The sequence below is a fragment of the Chelonoidis abingdonii genome, chromosome 8 (assembly GCF_003597395.2).
Source record: "Chelonoidis abingdonii isolate Lonesome George chromosome 8, CheloAbing_2.0, whole genome shotgun sequence".
Taxonomy (NCBI): domain Eukaryota; kingdom Metazoa; phylum Chordata; order Testudines; family Testudinidae; genus Chelonoidis; species Chelonoidis abingdonii.
In genome coordinates this window covers 69,171,196-69,183,523 of record NC_133776.1, presented here as the reverse complement: position 1 = coordinate 69,183,523, position 12,328 = coordinate 69,171,196, and the positions used below count along the sequence as shown (strand labels likewise).

The 12,328-nt window shown below is 38.6% G+C and overlaps 1 protein-coding gene across 1 annotated transcript in view; it reads left to right on the top strand.

Moving 5' to 3' along the window:
* The window catches only part of DIAPH2 (diaphanous related formin 2), an 854,113-nt gene that overhangs the window by 432,720 nt on the left and 409,065 nt on the right, over positions 1-12,328 (top strand).

The window sequence follows — 12,328 nt, the reverse complement described above, 5'->3', positions numbered from 1 at the left end:
CTAGTCAGGAGGGAGTGAGACATGTCTCTGCCCAAAGAGGTGACAGCTGGGAGCCAGCAGCCTTAAGTGGGTGCCCTTGGTGGACTACAGATAGGCAATACTGGTGCAGTTACTGTGATGAAACTGTTGGGTTTAGTACTGTACAATGAATTATATTCACTTGATTATTTCTGAACTCATATACATTCATTTTTCTTTTTAATTTTATGTGTATAGTGAAGTCAAAGTAATTGTAGCGATTTAGATTTAACACTTTTGCAGAACAGGTAATGAGAATTAAATCTATGGCTATGGCTGCTTTCAGTAGTTAATTGTGCAGACAGCTACACTACATCTCATTCCCACCACACAGGTGAAAAGCAGTGGCCATGAGTTTAGTACTGGTAGAACAATAAAGTCCTTTTCAAATATAAATTAAATAATAATTATAATCCGTGTTGGTTACACATTCTTATCACATTTTGTCAGCTGGCAAAACTGAGACAGAGAGGTTAAATCATTAGCTCAAGGCCACACAGAAAGTGAGCACTAGAGCACATATTAGACTTCAGAGCAGTAGGACAGACAACACACCTCATGTAATGGTCACAAATCTTTAAAGACTAGGAGTTTCTTGATAAGAATTCTGAAACTTTAGAATTCTGAAGCTTACTCTAGCTTTAATACTGGTGGGAATTCAGCATCCCAGTTCTAGAATTCATGCTGAGAAGAAAAGCCACTGAGATCAGTCAGGGAACAACTGGGAAGAGGAGAAAGAGTTCAAATAGGAAAAACATTGCATTGAGAAGCTGCTAGTAACAAGCTCTGTTATTAAACCATTGGGATTTCTGGTTTTGGATTGTGTTATGATGACTCTTTAGGCTCGTGGTGTCACCTCCAACTATTAATTTAAAAACCTCAAGAGACCCTCCCCCCCCCCCAATCAGAACTGGAGCAGAATCTTTGCCCTGCTCAAGCAGTGCATGCACTTTTGCATAAGTGGGAGTCTCCAACATAGCATCTCTGAAGGGGATGTGTTACAGTCCAGGGCTTACCTACCACAGGGAAGGAGGCTGATTTCCATCCAACACTCTCAACTCATGTTTCATGTGCAAACATAGGGATAACTCTACTTTGGATCAAATGAGTATTCCACTTACAATAATCCAGTACACTGGCTCAGAGTGACTAGTACTTCGTGTTTCAGAGAGAGATGCCAGAAATCTCAAAAGTTGACAGTTGCGGAATAGCTTGCTCATAATGGATTTTTCTTTTTAACTCTGCTCGATTGGTCAGTGCTGGAAACACAAGAGTGCACATCTCTTCTCTCACCCCTACCCCATCATACCTAAAGTAATTGTTAATGCTCTCATTAGCTATATAAAAGTCTAATCTTATTGTGAATTATTCAATAATCCTGGTTTTAACATCTAACAGCAATATGTTCCATGGGCTACTTCTGTATTGTATTTCCTTTGATCAATTTTAAATGTGCAGCCTTTCAAACAATGTCAGTCTGTCCTTGAGTTGTGAAGTTAAACAGAAATTTCTCATGTAACTTGTCTATACCATTGTTTGTTACATGTTTCCTCTAAACAATCCTAACTCTCTTTAATCTCTCTTCAAACAGAAGTCTCTCTATGATTGTAATAATTTGTGTTTCCCCTCTTTGAAAGTCTCCTATGTCTGCTGCATGTTTTAAACAGGACACACTATTCCAAAACTCCACTGTGGGAGTACCACCGATATATGCAGGAGTGGCAAACTTCACCCATAGAGAATGGGGATTTTAGGGGGCTGTAGCAGTGATGTTTTAACGACAGCACTGTTATCGTTGAGACAATCTTTTATTGTTCTGCTCTTTCTCCACTCCCACTGTATAGGATCTCTCCAGCATGTATTAGAGTAGGTAACTTTAACTGACCTATTCTCGCTGGTTCATGTGTGTGTAAAACTTATTTATTAGTCCCAGAGAGAGTAGTAACCCTTCTAGTAGAAAGATTTAGCTTTGTTTTGAATCTAGTTTCGTTGATGAATTTTGCTGTTTGAGTCTAGCTGTTTTATTACTGTTTACTGTCCTACTGTACTCATTTTGCAACACTCCACAAAATGTTGAAGGAAAAAAGAACAGTCAGATAAAGAACTTCTACAAATAAAAGAGAAACTGTCAATCAAAAAATAGAAGAAATATATTTCAGAAAATATGATAGAAATCTAGTTCTACAGAGATCTAGATATCTTACATGCCAAGGATTTTAGTGTTATGATACACACATTTCTAAGGAGCCTCTCAGGCTGGTATCCCTAACACTGATCATTTTGAATAGTGAGGAAAAAAATCCTGACTTAAGGGCTTATAATGAGAGAAGCAAGGAGACTCTCCTCATCCTCAACCAAAACAATACTCACTGATTTAAATTAAAAAAAAAATCAAATTTTAAAAAAAGTGAATTGGTGACCTGGAGACTCAAAGCACGACACAGGACAATAAGGGAAAAGCAAAATACAGAGGTGAGTCTTCATACTTCCTTCCGTGGAGGAGGTAAAATTTGGACTTATGTAGATTTTAGAGATCACTGAAGAGAGCAACCTCCACAGTCAAGGGCAATACTCAGGAAATGCCTTGTCCTTAATAGTATGTAAATAAAGTTCTGGAAATCCATAATTACATGTTGCTATTTAGCACACATTATTATGCCCATAAATAAAAATAGCTCTGTTTATGATGACACTATCAATTTGATCATCTCCTAAGTATGAGAAATCCTTTTAGTTTACCGCATCACCATTGCTGAGATGTACCAAGATAACTGTCACATACACACTAAGTGAATGTGATTAAAAAAAATAATTAATACACTTACATTTACTCAGCAATGGGTCTTCTAAAAGACAAAACTAAATAAAAAGTACCCACAGTATTCCTTATTTGTTTCTACACATAATGCCTGAAAACAGTTATCCACACTACCAATTAACAGTTCTGGCTCTAAAATAAAGTCAATGGAAGTTTTGCCATTTACATCAATGTGCACTAGATTAGACCCTAAGTGGCAACATTTCCATTAAAAAAAAAAAGTAGAGGGCACTGCAAAATATTAAAGGCTAAAACAACCAACTTCTGTCTTTTGCAGCATGTGTGCAAGTGAAGGCATCATTTGGCCCTCTAGGTTTTAGAGCAGGGATAGGCAAACTTTTTGGCCTGAGGGCCACATTGGGGTTCCGAAAACTGTGTGGAGGGTTGGGTTGGGAAGGCTGTGCCTGCTGAAACACCCTGGCCNGGAGGCCAATAACGTCGAATTCCATCCACACTAACACTATTCCGATTTAATAATATCAATTTTAGGGTTACTCCTCTCGTTGGGGAGGAGTACAGAAATCGATTTAAAGAGCCCTTTAAATCAATTTAAAGAGCACTGTAGTGTGGACGGGTGCAGCGTTAAATCGATTTAACGGCGTAGTGTGGACCAGGCCTAAGACAACATCCCTTTTCTATAAGATACCCGTTTGGTATAAATGTCTTTATTTCAAGATAACAGACTTTGTAAGATATTTGTTTGAGAGAGCCCGGGTTGTGTAAAAGAATGCGGGGGTGTTTTTATTTCGAAAATTCCGAAAAGTAGTAATTCTTAGTAAATAGCTTTCATAATAGACCTTAAGTTATAAAAATGGGTCTCTTACTACTCCTTGGCAAAGAATCCCCTTAATTTAAACTCGGACAAAGAATTCTGAAAATATTCTTATTGAAACTGATTTCTTTTCGAGTGCTTATGACGTCTTCCTCCTTTTAACTTTAAGGAGAACATTGATGGTCAGGAATGCCTTGACCAGGAATTTTTTCCTTGTGCGTTCAGATAAGGAAGCAAACTAAACATTAAACTCTATCACGGTATAATGCAAAACCTTCAGTGCAATCTCAGCAACATTAGTAAATATTCATAGTTGATATACAGTTTATGCACAAGTTAAGTGTGCTGTGTTGGATGTTTGTGAGGGAAGCATGAGAGAGAATTCTTAAATGTCTCATTTTTTAATTTTACTTCTAAATTAAGCAGCAGGGTTAGTTGAAAATCCCCAGAAAGTTCAACATTTACTGAAATTATATGCTGTAAAATTGGTGAAAAAACAGTGTATTCTTCATACAAAAATAAGATTGAATCCTTGGTTTGAGTGGAAAAATAGAACTCAACTTTAATATAGCAATGCTACCATGCCACTTCAATAAAAGACCATACCAAAACGATTGTTTAATTTAATCCATTTTTAGTACAGCTGGTTCCTCTTACGATTGGTATGTCTAGTGCTATGAGGTAATGGGTGAAGGAATTTGTCATTTCTCTCTGTGTCAAAACAGGTCTCGTAGAATAGTCAATGAAGCTTCATTTGATGTGTCTGAGAAGGTGTAGACTACAACTCATGAAATATTTTAATTCCATTTCAGATTCAGTATAGATAGAACAAAAGAACCAAATACTGTGTATTTTAGTACCGCTTTGATTTTTGCTTCTGAAGTCAAGATCTGGACACAGTACATAGTATGCCAGCTCTTGTTCGCTAAACAAATTCATTGTTTGTGATAGTGAGGATGAAATTCCTTTTTGTCACATTTAACTAAAGCTTTAAATTTACACTAGTATGAGTTAAAAATGCATAACACACAAACACAGATTCATTTGTCTTCACTTTCGTCAGGGAGTATGGGGAGAGCTGATACATTTGGTAAAGAATATTTGGGGTGGCTTCTCACAATTAGCTCATGTAAAGATATCTAATTAAATTTAGTAATCTAATAACTGTTTAACTGCAGGCCTTGGGAACACTCTTAATTACATTCATGTAATCTATTAGATGGATTTTAAGTCTTTCCACATAGCCTGGCCAATTTAAAAATATGTTAAAGACAATAAAATAAAATATTATTTTCAACTGTTCAGTTTGCCACTCATTTTTTTTAGTGGCAGGTAATATTTTATAGTTAAGCTTGCAAAGGTATCTGTTTTTATTTATCACATAGTATAATCATTTTGTAGTTGTTGGTAAATATCAGGAAAAGAATTAACTGAAAATCACATGAGTAGTTCTTCCTAAGTGTTTAATCCATTGAAAGAACTAGCTAGTGGGGAAGTCCTTATTTCATGTTTAAAAGGCAGTATACTTGTCCTATTTTACCTGCTTAAGGACTATGTATTGCTCTGAGTGGCATGGCATGTTTCTGCAGGTACACAGAAAAATGAATGAAGGCACAACCTCATCATGTCAGGTTCCACTAATCCAGGCTCTGGGAAATTGTTTGATTTTGCATATTCATTTAACTGCTTTATGGGATAACTCTGTTCCATCTTTAACATGCTCATATAAAATAGCAATTGCTTTTTTGTTTATTTAAAAATAATAATCATATGACTGCTTTGTACTCCAATTCTATTTTTCGCACCCCTTTCATTTGGTATTGTAAATACAGTGCTCATTATTTGTATCTGAACCTTGGAGTGGCTGCTGACAATTTATGTTGTGACATGCAAGACTACTTCCTTAAGCTGCCACCTTGCACCTTCTAAGACTTAAGAAATCTTTTATTTATGAATTTCAAATTAGTGTACTCTTCTGAAACAACACCTACGCAGTCTTTGTACAAAAGGGAAAAATTATATTTAGGTGTGTGACGTTCCCCTGCTGTATCTGAACCGGTGATCTGCTAGGTCACTCCACTCCTTGACTCTGGGAGCCAGCTCTGCTGTGAGACCCCCCACTGCTGGGCTGTTCACGCACAGCCTCTGACATGTAAGCTGCTCCTTGGATTGTGCAACCGAATGACACTAGCCAATATCTCTGGCCCTAGACACAACCCAAGAACCTCCGTCTTGCAGTGTCCAGTTATGCCTGCTGGATGCTGCAAGCTCGTATGAGTTCATCAATTTAACAAAGAAATTGATATGTACCAGGCTTGTTATCCCAAGGGGAGTCTCTGACACGCTGCAAACCAAATGCACTGCTTCAGGTAGAATAAACAAACACATTTATTAACTACAAAGGTAGATTTAAGTGATTATAAGTCAAAGCACAAGTAGTCAGATTTGATCAAATGAAATAAAAGCAAAACACATTCTAAGCAGGGATGGTCAAACTTTTTGGCCCGAGGCCACATCGGGGTTCCAAAACTGTATGGAGGGCCGGGTCGGGAAGACAGTGCCTCCCGAATCCTAACCCTATCTGCCCCATCCCACTTCCCGCCCCCTGATTGCCCCCCTCAGAATCCCCACCCCCTATCAAACCACCCTGCTCCTTGTCTGCTGACTGTCCCCCAGGACCCTCTACCCCTTATCCAACCCTCCCACTCCCCACCCCCTTGTCATGCCACTCAGAGCACCAGGACTGGCAGTCATGCCGCCCGGCTGGAGCCAGCCACCCACTGCGCAGTCTAGAGCACCGAGGCAGGCCAGTAGCTGTTGCAGCCTTGCTGCCCAGCATGAGCTCGCAGCCCCGCTGCCCAGAGCGCTGGTGGCATGGCGAGCTGAGGCTGCGGAGAAGGGGGAACAGCAGAGGAGGAGCCAGGGGCTAGCCTCTCTGGCCTGGAGCTCAAGGGCTGGGCTGGATGGTCCTGTGGGCCGGATGTGGCCTGGGGGCCACAGTTTGCCCACCTCTGTTTTAGAGGAACAAAAGGGCAGAAAAATGCATTTTTTTAAATATTTTTTCTAAAACCATTTTTATAATTCAAACTGATTTAAATGATTATTCAGGTTCACAGAGAAGGGCTGCATAACCTACTAGGTTATGAATTCTGTGCTTAGTTACCACCCTGAAATAATTTTAGCAGCTAAGTAATGTACCTCCTGAAAAGAGAGTTAGGAACAAGGGTTAACAAGCATTCTGGCATGTTTAAATAGAAGGGTTTGAATGGCATCACTATAATAAAATCTTTTTTTTTTTATCTAAATCATAAAAAGTGAGAGCCAAAGGTATGGGTAGCTCAGTATATTTAAGCTGTTTTCCTCCACATTCCAAATCTTTATTACTTTTTTTTATTCCTTTCAAACTAATGGCTGATAACTTTTTAGAAAGTTATATTTTACACAAAAACACAATACATATTAATATCGCTAGAGGACTCCTTACTAAACAGGATCACACTCCCCCCCCCCCCCCCCCCCCCACGTTCAGTTTGTGAAACTGGTACTGAAATTTTCATGAGATAAATGTTTTTTTTCAATTTTCAAGATCCCTGGGAATGGACTTGTTCAATGAATTAGGAGAAATAATGAGAGATCCAGTGAATTCTGATTAAAAAGCCTGTAAAATTGAATCTGCATTAAAATTGTCAGTGTAAAACTAAAGAGGATAATATTGTTCCACAACAATTTAATTAGCACTTCAGTTCTTCTGAATGTCTGAGTGCTTTTTTTCCCCCTCAATGAAAATCATAACAAAGCAGAGGAAACAGAACACTTGAATTCAAAAAGCCCAACATAAACAACAGTGACAGCACCACTTTTATTTTTTTTAATTAAGATGTTACAGTGCTGAGCCACTCAGAGTGAGTGATGCACACAACAGTGCATTGGGATGGTTGGCTGTAAGCAGTGCAGCAAAGAATAAAACCAACAAAAAGTGGGATTACTTCTACTGCCTGCATGTTCCCCTCCAGTTCAGGTTGTGTGTGTGTGTGTGTATATATATATATATATATATATAATATGGAGTTGAATCCTCCATACTTCTTGAAAAAAGTATTACCATTTTTACAAGGTTCGACATTTAAAAATAAAATAGATTAAGCAATGTATCTGGATTCAGTGACAGTACTGTGGTTTAAGACTGGTAGCTTTACCTGGAAGAATGGAATTCTGAAGGAAAGAATTTCTAAGGCTTTTTTCTTCACCTTTCTTTGCTTTACTTGTTTTTCTCTCTCTCTCTCTCTCTGTGAATTTAAGGTAATTAAAAATACTTAGGTTGAAAGACGTGTGGAACAACTATGGAATCCACCATGATCAACACTTTGCAGACTTAACTTACCTGTTCAGTGTCCATGGTGATAAACACGGGGGTGGGGGAAAAGAGAGATTATAGAGAAAGGAAGAGACAGTTGGCTTTCCATTTCCAGATTTCAAAACAAATGAAGTATTCTAAAGAGAAAGCAGATTGATACATTTGACACTTGTATTGTCCTTTAATATTTCCCATTCTTAGTCCAAAACACAGACCCACATTCTGTAAGTATGCATGTAAATACAGAACTTATTGGTTGATGAATAGGGGATGGGAGGAATGAAAGAACATAACTCTTTATTTTGTAGCTTTTCCTCTCTTCAGGGGAGAAATAATGCCTTTTAATAATAATTACTGTAGAAATATTTCAGTATCACCCAGAAGAAAAAAAAAATCAGATAAAGATAGGACTTACTATATTCACTGCTTCCTTCATTAAAATAAGTTGCTCGATTTTGAAGGTGAGAGAAGTTTTATATCAGCTTTACAAACCTGTCAAAGTTTAATAGCCCAGCCTGAAAAATCCACTAACTTTCTCCTTACCATGATCACAGAACTTTTTAAAGTCTGAATTACACAGATATTTTATAGAGGGTTTCTAACTCTGTTATTTATAAGGTGATGTATGGTCAGATTTTCACAAGAGCTGAACAAATGTGGCTCTAATGTAAATCAGTTGAAATGTGGGTGTTGAGCACTTTTGAAAATGAGGTTATAAGATTAGGGCAGGGGTTCTCAAACTGGGGGTCGGGACCCCTCGGGAGATCGCAAGGTTATTACATGGGAGGTCGCAAGCTGTGAGCCTCCACCCCAAAACCTGTTTTTAATTTATAAGGGGGGGTTGCACTGAGAGGCTTGCTATGTGAAAGGGGTCACCAGTAAAAATGTTTGAGAACCACTGGATTAGGGCTTTATGATTAAAGGAGGAGAGGCAAGGAAAATGAAAACATAGGGGATAGGGGGGAAAAAAAAAACAACCCAACAAACAAAGGTCAAAGGTGTAGATAAGAATTGTCAGTCAGTTGTTTTGTGTATAAATGACTGCTACTAGATTTGATAACCCCAACAGCCAGTACCCTTCACTCCACCCTCATACAAATAACCGTGAGTTTCCCAACTCCCCAGTGGTACCGACTGAATATACTGCTACAGTACCATTCTAATTTCTCCATACATGATCCTGGTCCTCCTCTCTTCAGCAACCAAAGCCTAACTGGAACGACTTGTAGTTATCACACTGCCTTCAACCACTAGAAAATGACACTTCGGTAGACTTCTAAAGTTTAATATTTACAACTAAAAGTTGTCCACGTAAAACAGTTAGGAATATCTGTTCAAGTTTTCTTTAGTTATAAAATAACTACATAAACCATGGAACACAGACTATAATGTAATCAGGTATTAGTTTGAATTGAGAAGACATTCTACAGGCATAAAATTGTGTGTGGAAACAAATGTAAATACAAGTTAATTAAAATACTTCCACTCAAAAAATCTATGCTCTACATATTAATATGCATATGTATAGGGCAGGGGTGGGCAAACTACAGCCTGGGGGCCACATCCAGCCCTACAGATGTTTTAATCCAGCCCTTGAGCTCCCACTGGGGAGCACAGTCCAGGGCTTGCCCCGCTCTGTGCGTGCTGTGGCTCTGCATGGCTTCTGGAAGCAGGGGCATGTCCCCGCTCCGACTCCTAAGTGTAGGGGCAGCCAGGTGGCTCTGTATGTTGCCCCTGCCCCAGGCGCTGGCTCTGCAGCTCCCATTGGCCAGGAACCACAACCAATGGGAGCTGCAGAGGTGGTGCCTGCAGAAGGGGCAGTGTGCAGAGCCACCTGGCCTCACCTCTGCACAGGAGCGGGAGGGGAGACATGCCGCTGCTTCTAGGAGCTGCCTGTGCCCCTGACCCCCTCCCTGCCCCAGTCCTGATCCCCCTCCTGCCCTCTGGGCCCCTTGGTCCCAGCCCAGAGTACCCTCCTGCATTCCCAACCCCTCATCCCCAGCCCCACCCCAGAGCCCGCATCCCTAGCTGGAGACCTCACCCCCCTCGCACCCCAGCCCCCTGTCTCAGTTCGGAGCCCCCTGTCACACCCTAAATGCCTCATTTTTGGTCCCACTCCAGATTCCTCACCCTTTCCCACACCCCAGCTCCCAATTTTGCAAGCATTCATATCCTGCCATACAATTTCCATAGTCAGATGTGGCCCTGGGGCCAAAAAGTTTGCCAACTCGTGGTATAAGGGGAGAGAGATTCTCCAATCCAGATTTATGTTGGTATGACAGCACTGAAATCAGTGGTGTTACACCATCAAAACTGATATAATGGAGTGGAGAACCAAGCTCTTAACGTTTAAAATGTGTGTTGAATACAGCACACAGAGACTACCCTTTTCCAATGTTCAGCTTCATGATCAGCTCCTATCCTCTTTTACACAGAATACTGGTATGTAAGTTTTCTGATGAACTTAAGCGATATGGATGTGCAGAAATATATTATTAAGAAAGGTAAAGTTAAATTTAAAAGAGTACTAAGATTTTAGGAATACAAGCCATGAGCTTGAGGAGAAGATATAGTGAAATTCTTATTTGGTTTTTTTTTTTTTTTAAATGAGAATTCATCCCCCCTGTTGGTTATAAATATTCTTAAATTTTTGAATATTTTTTATCAGTTTTGAACTTTTTCCCATTTAGCAAGTAGTTTTCTCTGTCTATGCCTTGTGGAAGTGTAAGTAAACATAGCTCAGCTCCTTTTACTTCTCTTTGTGTTCTGAGAAATTGAATGTCAAGAGACTTCATAGACTAGACTTTCCAGTGAATTTGCGCTCCTTTTGCTGGTTGGCTGCTTGACTGGCTGTCTGTGCAAGCAGAAGAGCATATAGTAGTATAGATTCTCTATAAACACTGGTTGTTTTTCATTATAATTTCTTGGTAATGTGTCTTCCAAAATAAATCGTATTAAGAAACCAGAAAACATTCCCTGTAAGATAACAGTTTGCATCTAAGCTACTTAGCAGTGTCTCTTTAAGCTTTTCAGTTGCAGGACTATGAACATAATTGCTAAATTAAAGTTTTGAGCCGCTGTAACCTATGGATTATATTTTTTGGGTCCGATGTTCATCCTTTTGTTGTTCAAGTACAAAAGCTTAGTGGCAAAAGGAATAATGTAATGGTGTAAACAGGGTTCTTATTGTGCTATTTGTTGTGCTATTATCACAATGCACTTTATATACTATCACTACTGATAAAGTAAATATTATACAATAGCTATGGCCAAAGTTCTTGGGAAGACCAAAACAAAATGATTTTTGGTGTTTGCATGAAGAAACGTCTTGTTGCCCAGCTAATAGTAGAAGTGGTTGGTTTGGTCAATCATTTTGATATACCTTTCCTTTTAAAGCTGGTAGTAATTTTCAGCTTGCCAGTGTTACAGAAAGCTGTCTACAGACTGTATTGTTCATTTGAGTTGAATTACCTTAATCCAACTTGGATCTGGATAGAATTGATGAGAGTTACTGGGGGGAAGTGTGTTTCAGATTAAAAACATCAGCTGAATAAAATTATTTCTATTATATCATGTTCTTTGAGCCATATGAAGATTATGACAGAGAGTATTATGCACTCTGGATCTTAATTTTAGTGAAAAGCTTGCAAAGTAAAACAAGTTTCCTAGAACCTAGCATTTTGAAATTTTTTCCTGCTGTCTTCACTATGTGGTATCATAATCTAGAGTCTGTAAATCTGATTAAAATATTTTAATATTTCAGTCCTTACTGTAAGAAGTTCAGACATGATTTTAAAATTCTAGGCAGTCTATAAAGATGGGTTATTTCAAAATATTTGGGACAGTTGCATTTTGATTTATATCTGCATACTGCTGCCCTTATTCATCCAAAAGCGTTTATTGATTTCTGGGAGAGTTTTGCATAATTTAGGTTGAGAGAGTAAGGAACCTAGCGAATGCTTAAAAAAAATTGCAAAAGATCTCTCTGAATTGAATGATGGTAGTACTTGGTTAGGTTTGTTCCTTTATTGTTTTGTTTTGTTTCTGGTGCTACATAATTAAGTAATAGTCTTAAATGAGTCAGATCATTTTAAATGGAAAAGGAACATTTGTCTTAGGGCTTTTAAATGTTTATTTTTGTATAAATGACTGAAATTTACTGTGTGGTTTCACTATTTTAAAAAATTACAGAATTTGCGCTTATATTTCAATTTGACAAGTAAGAATCCATCTCAGAGAGGCAAATGTTCATTCCCCTCACATCTATGGAATGTGTTCTTCTTGCATGTTCCTTCTATTAAATATTAAACATTTCTGGGGTTTTTCTTAGTTTGCATTGACTGACTGAAGTAAAGTGTTGCCTGTT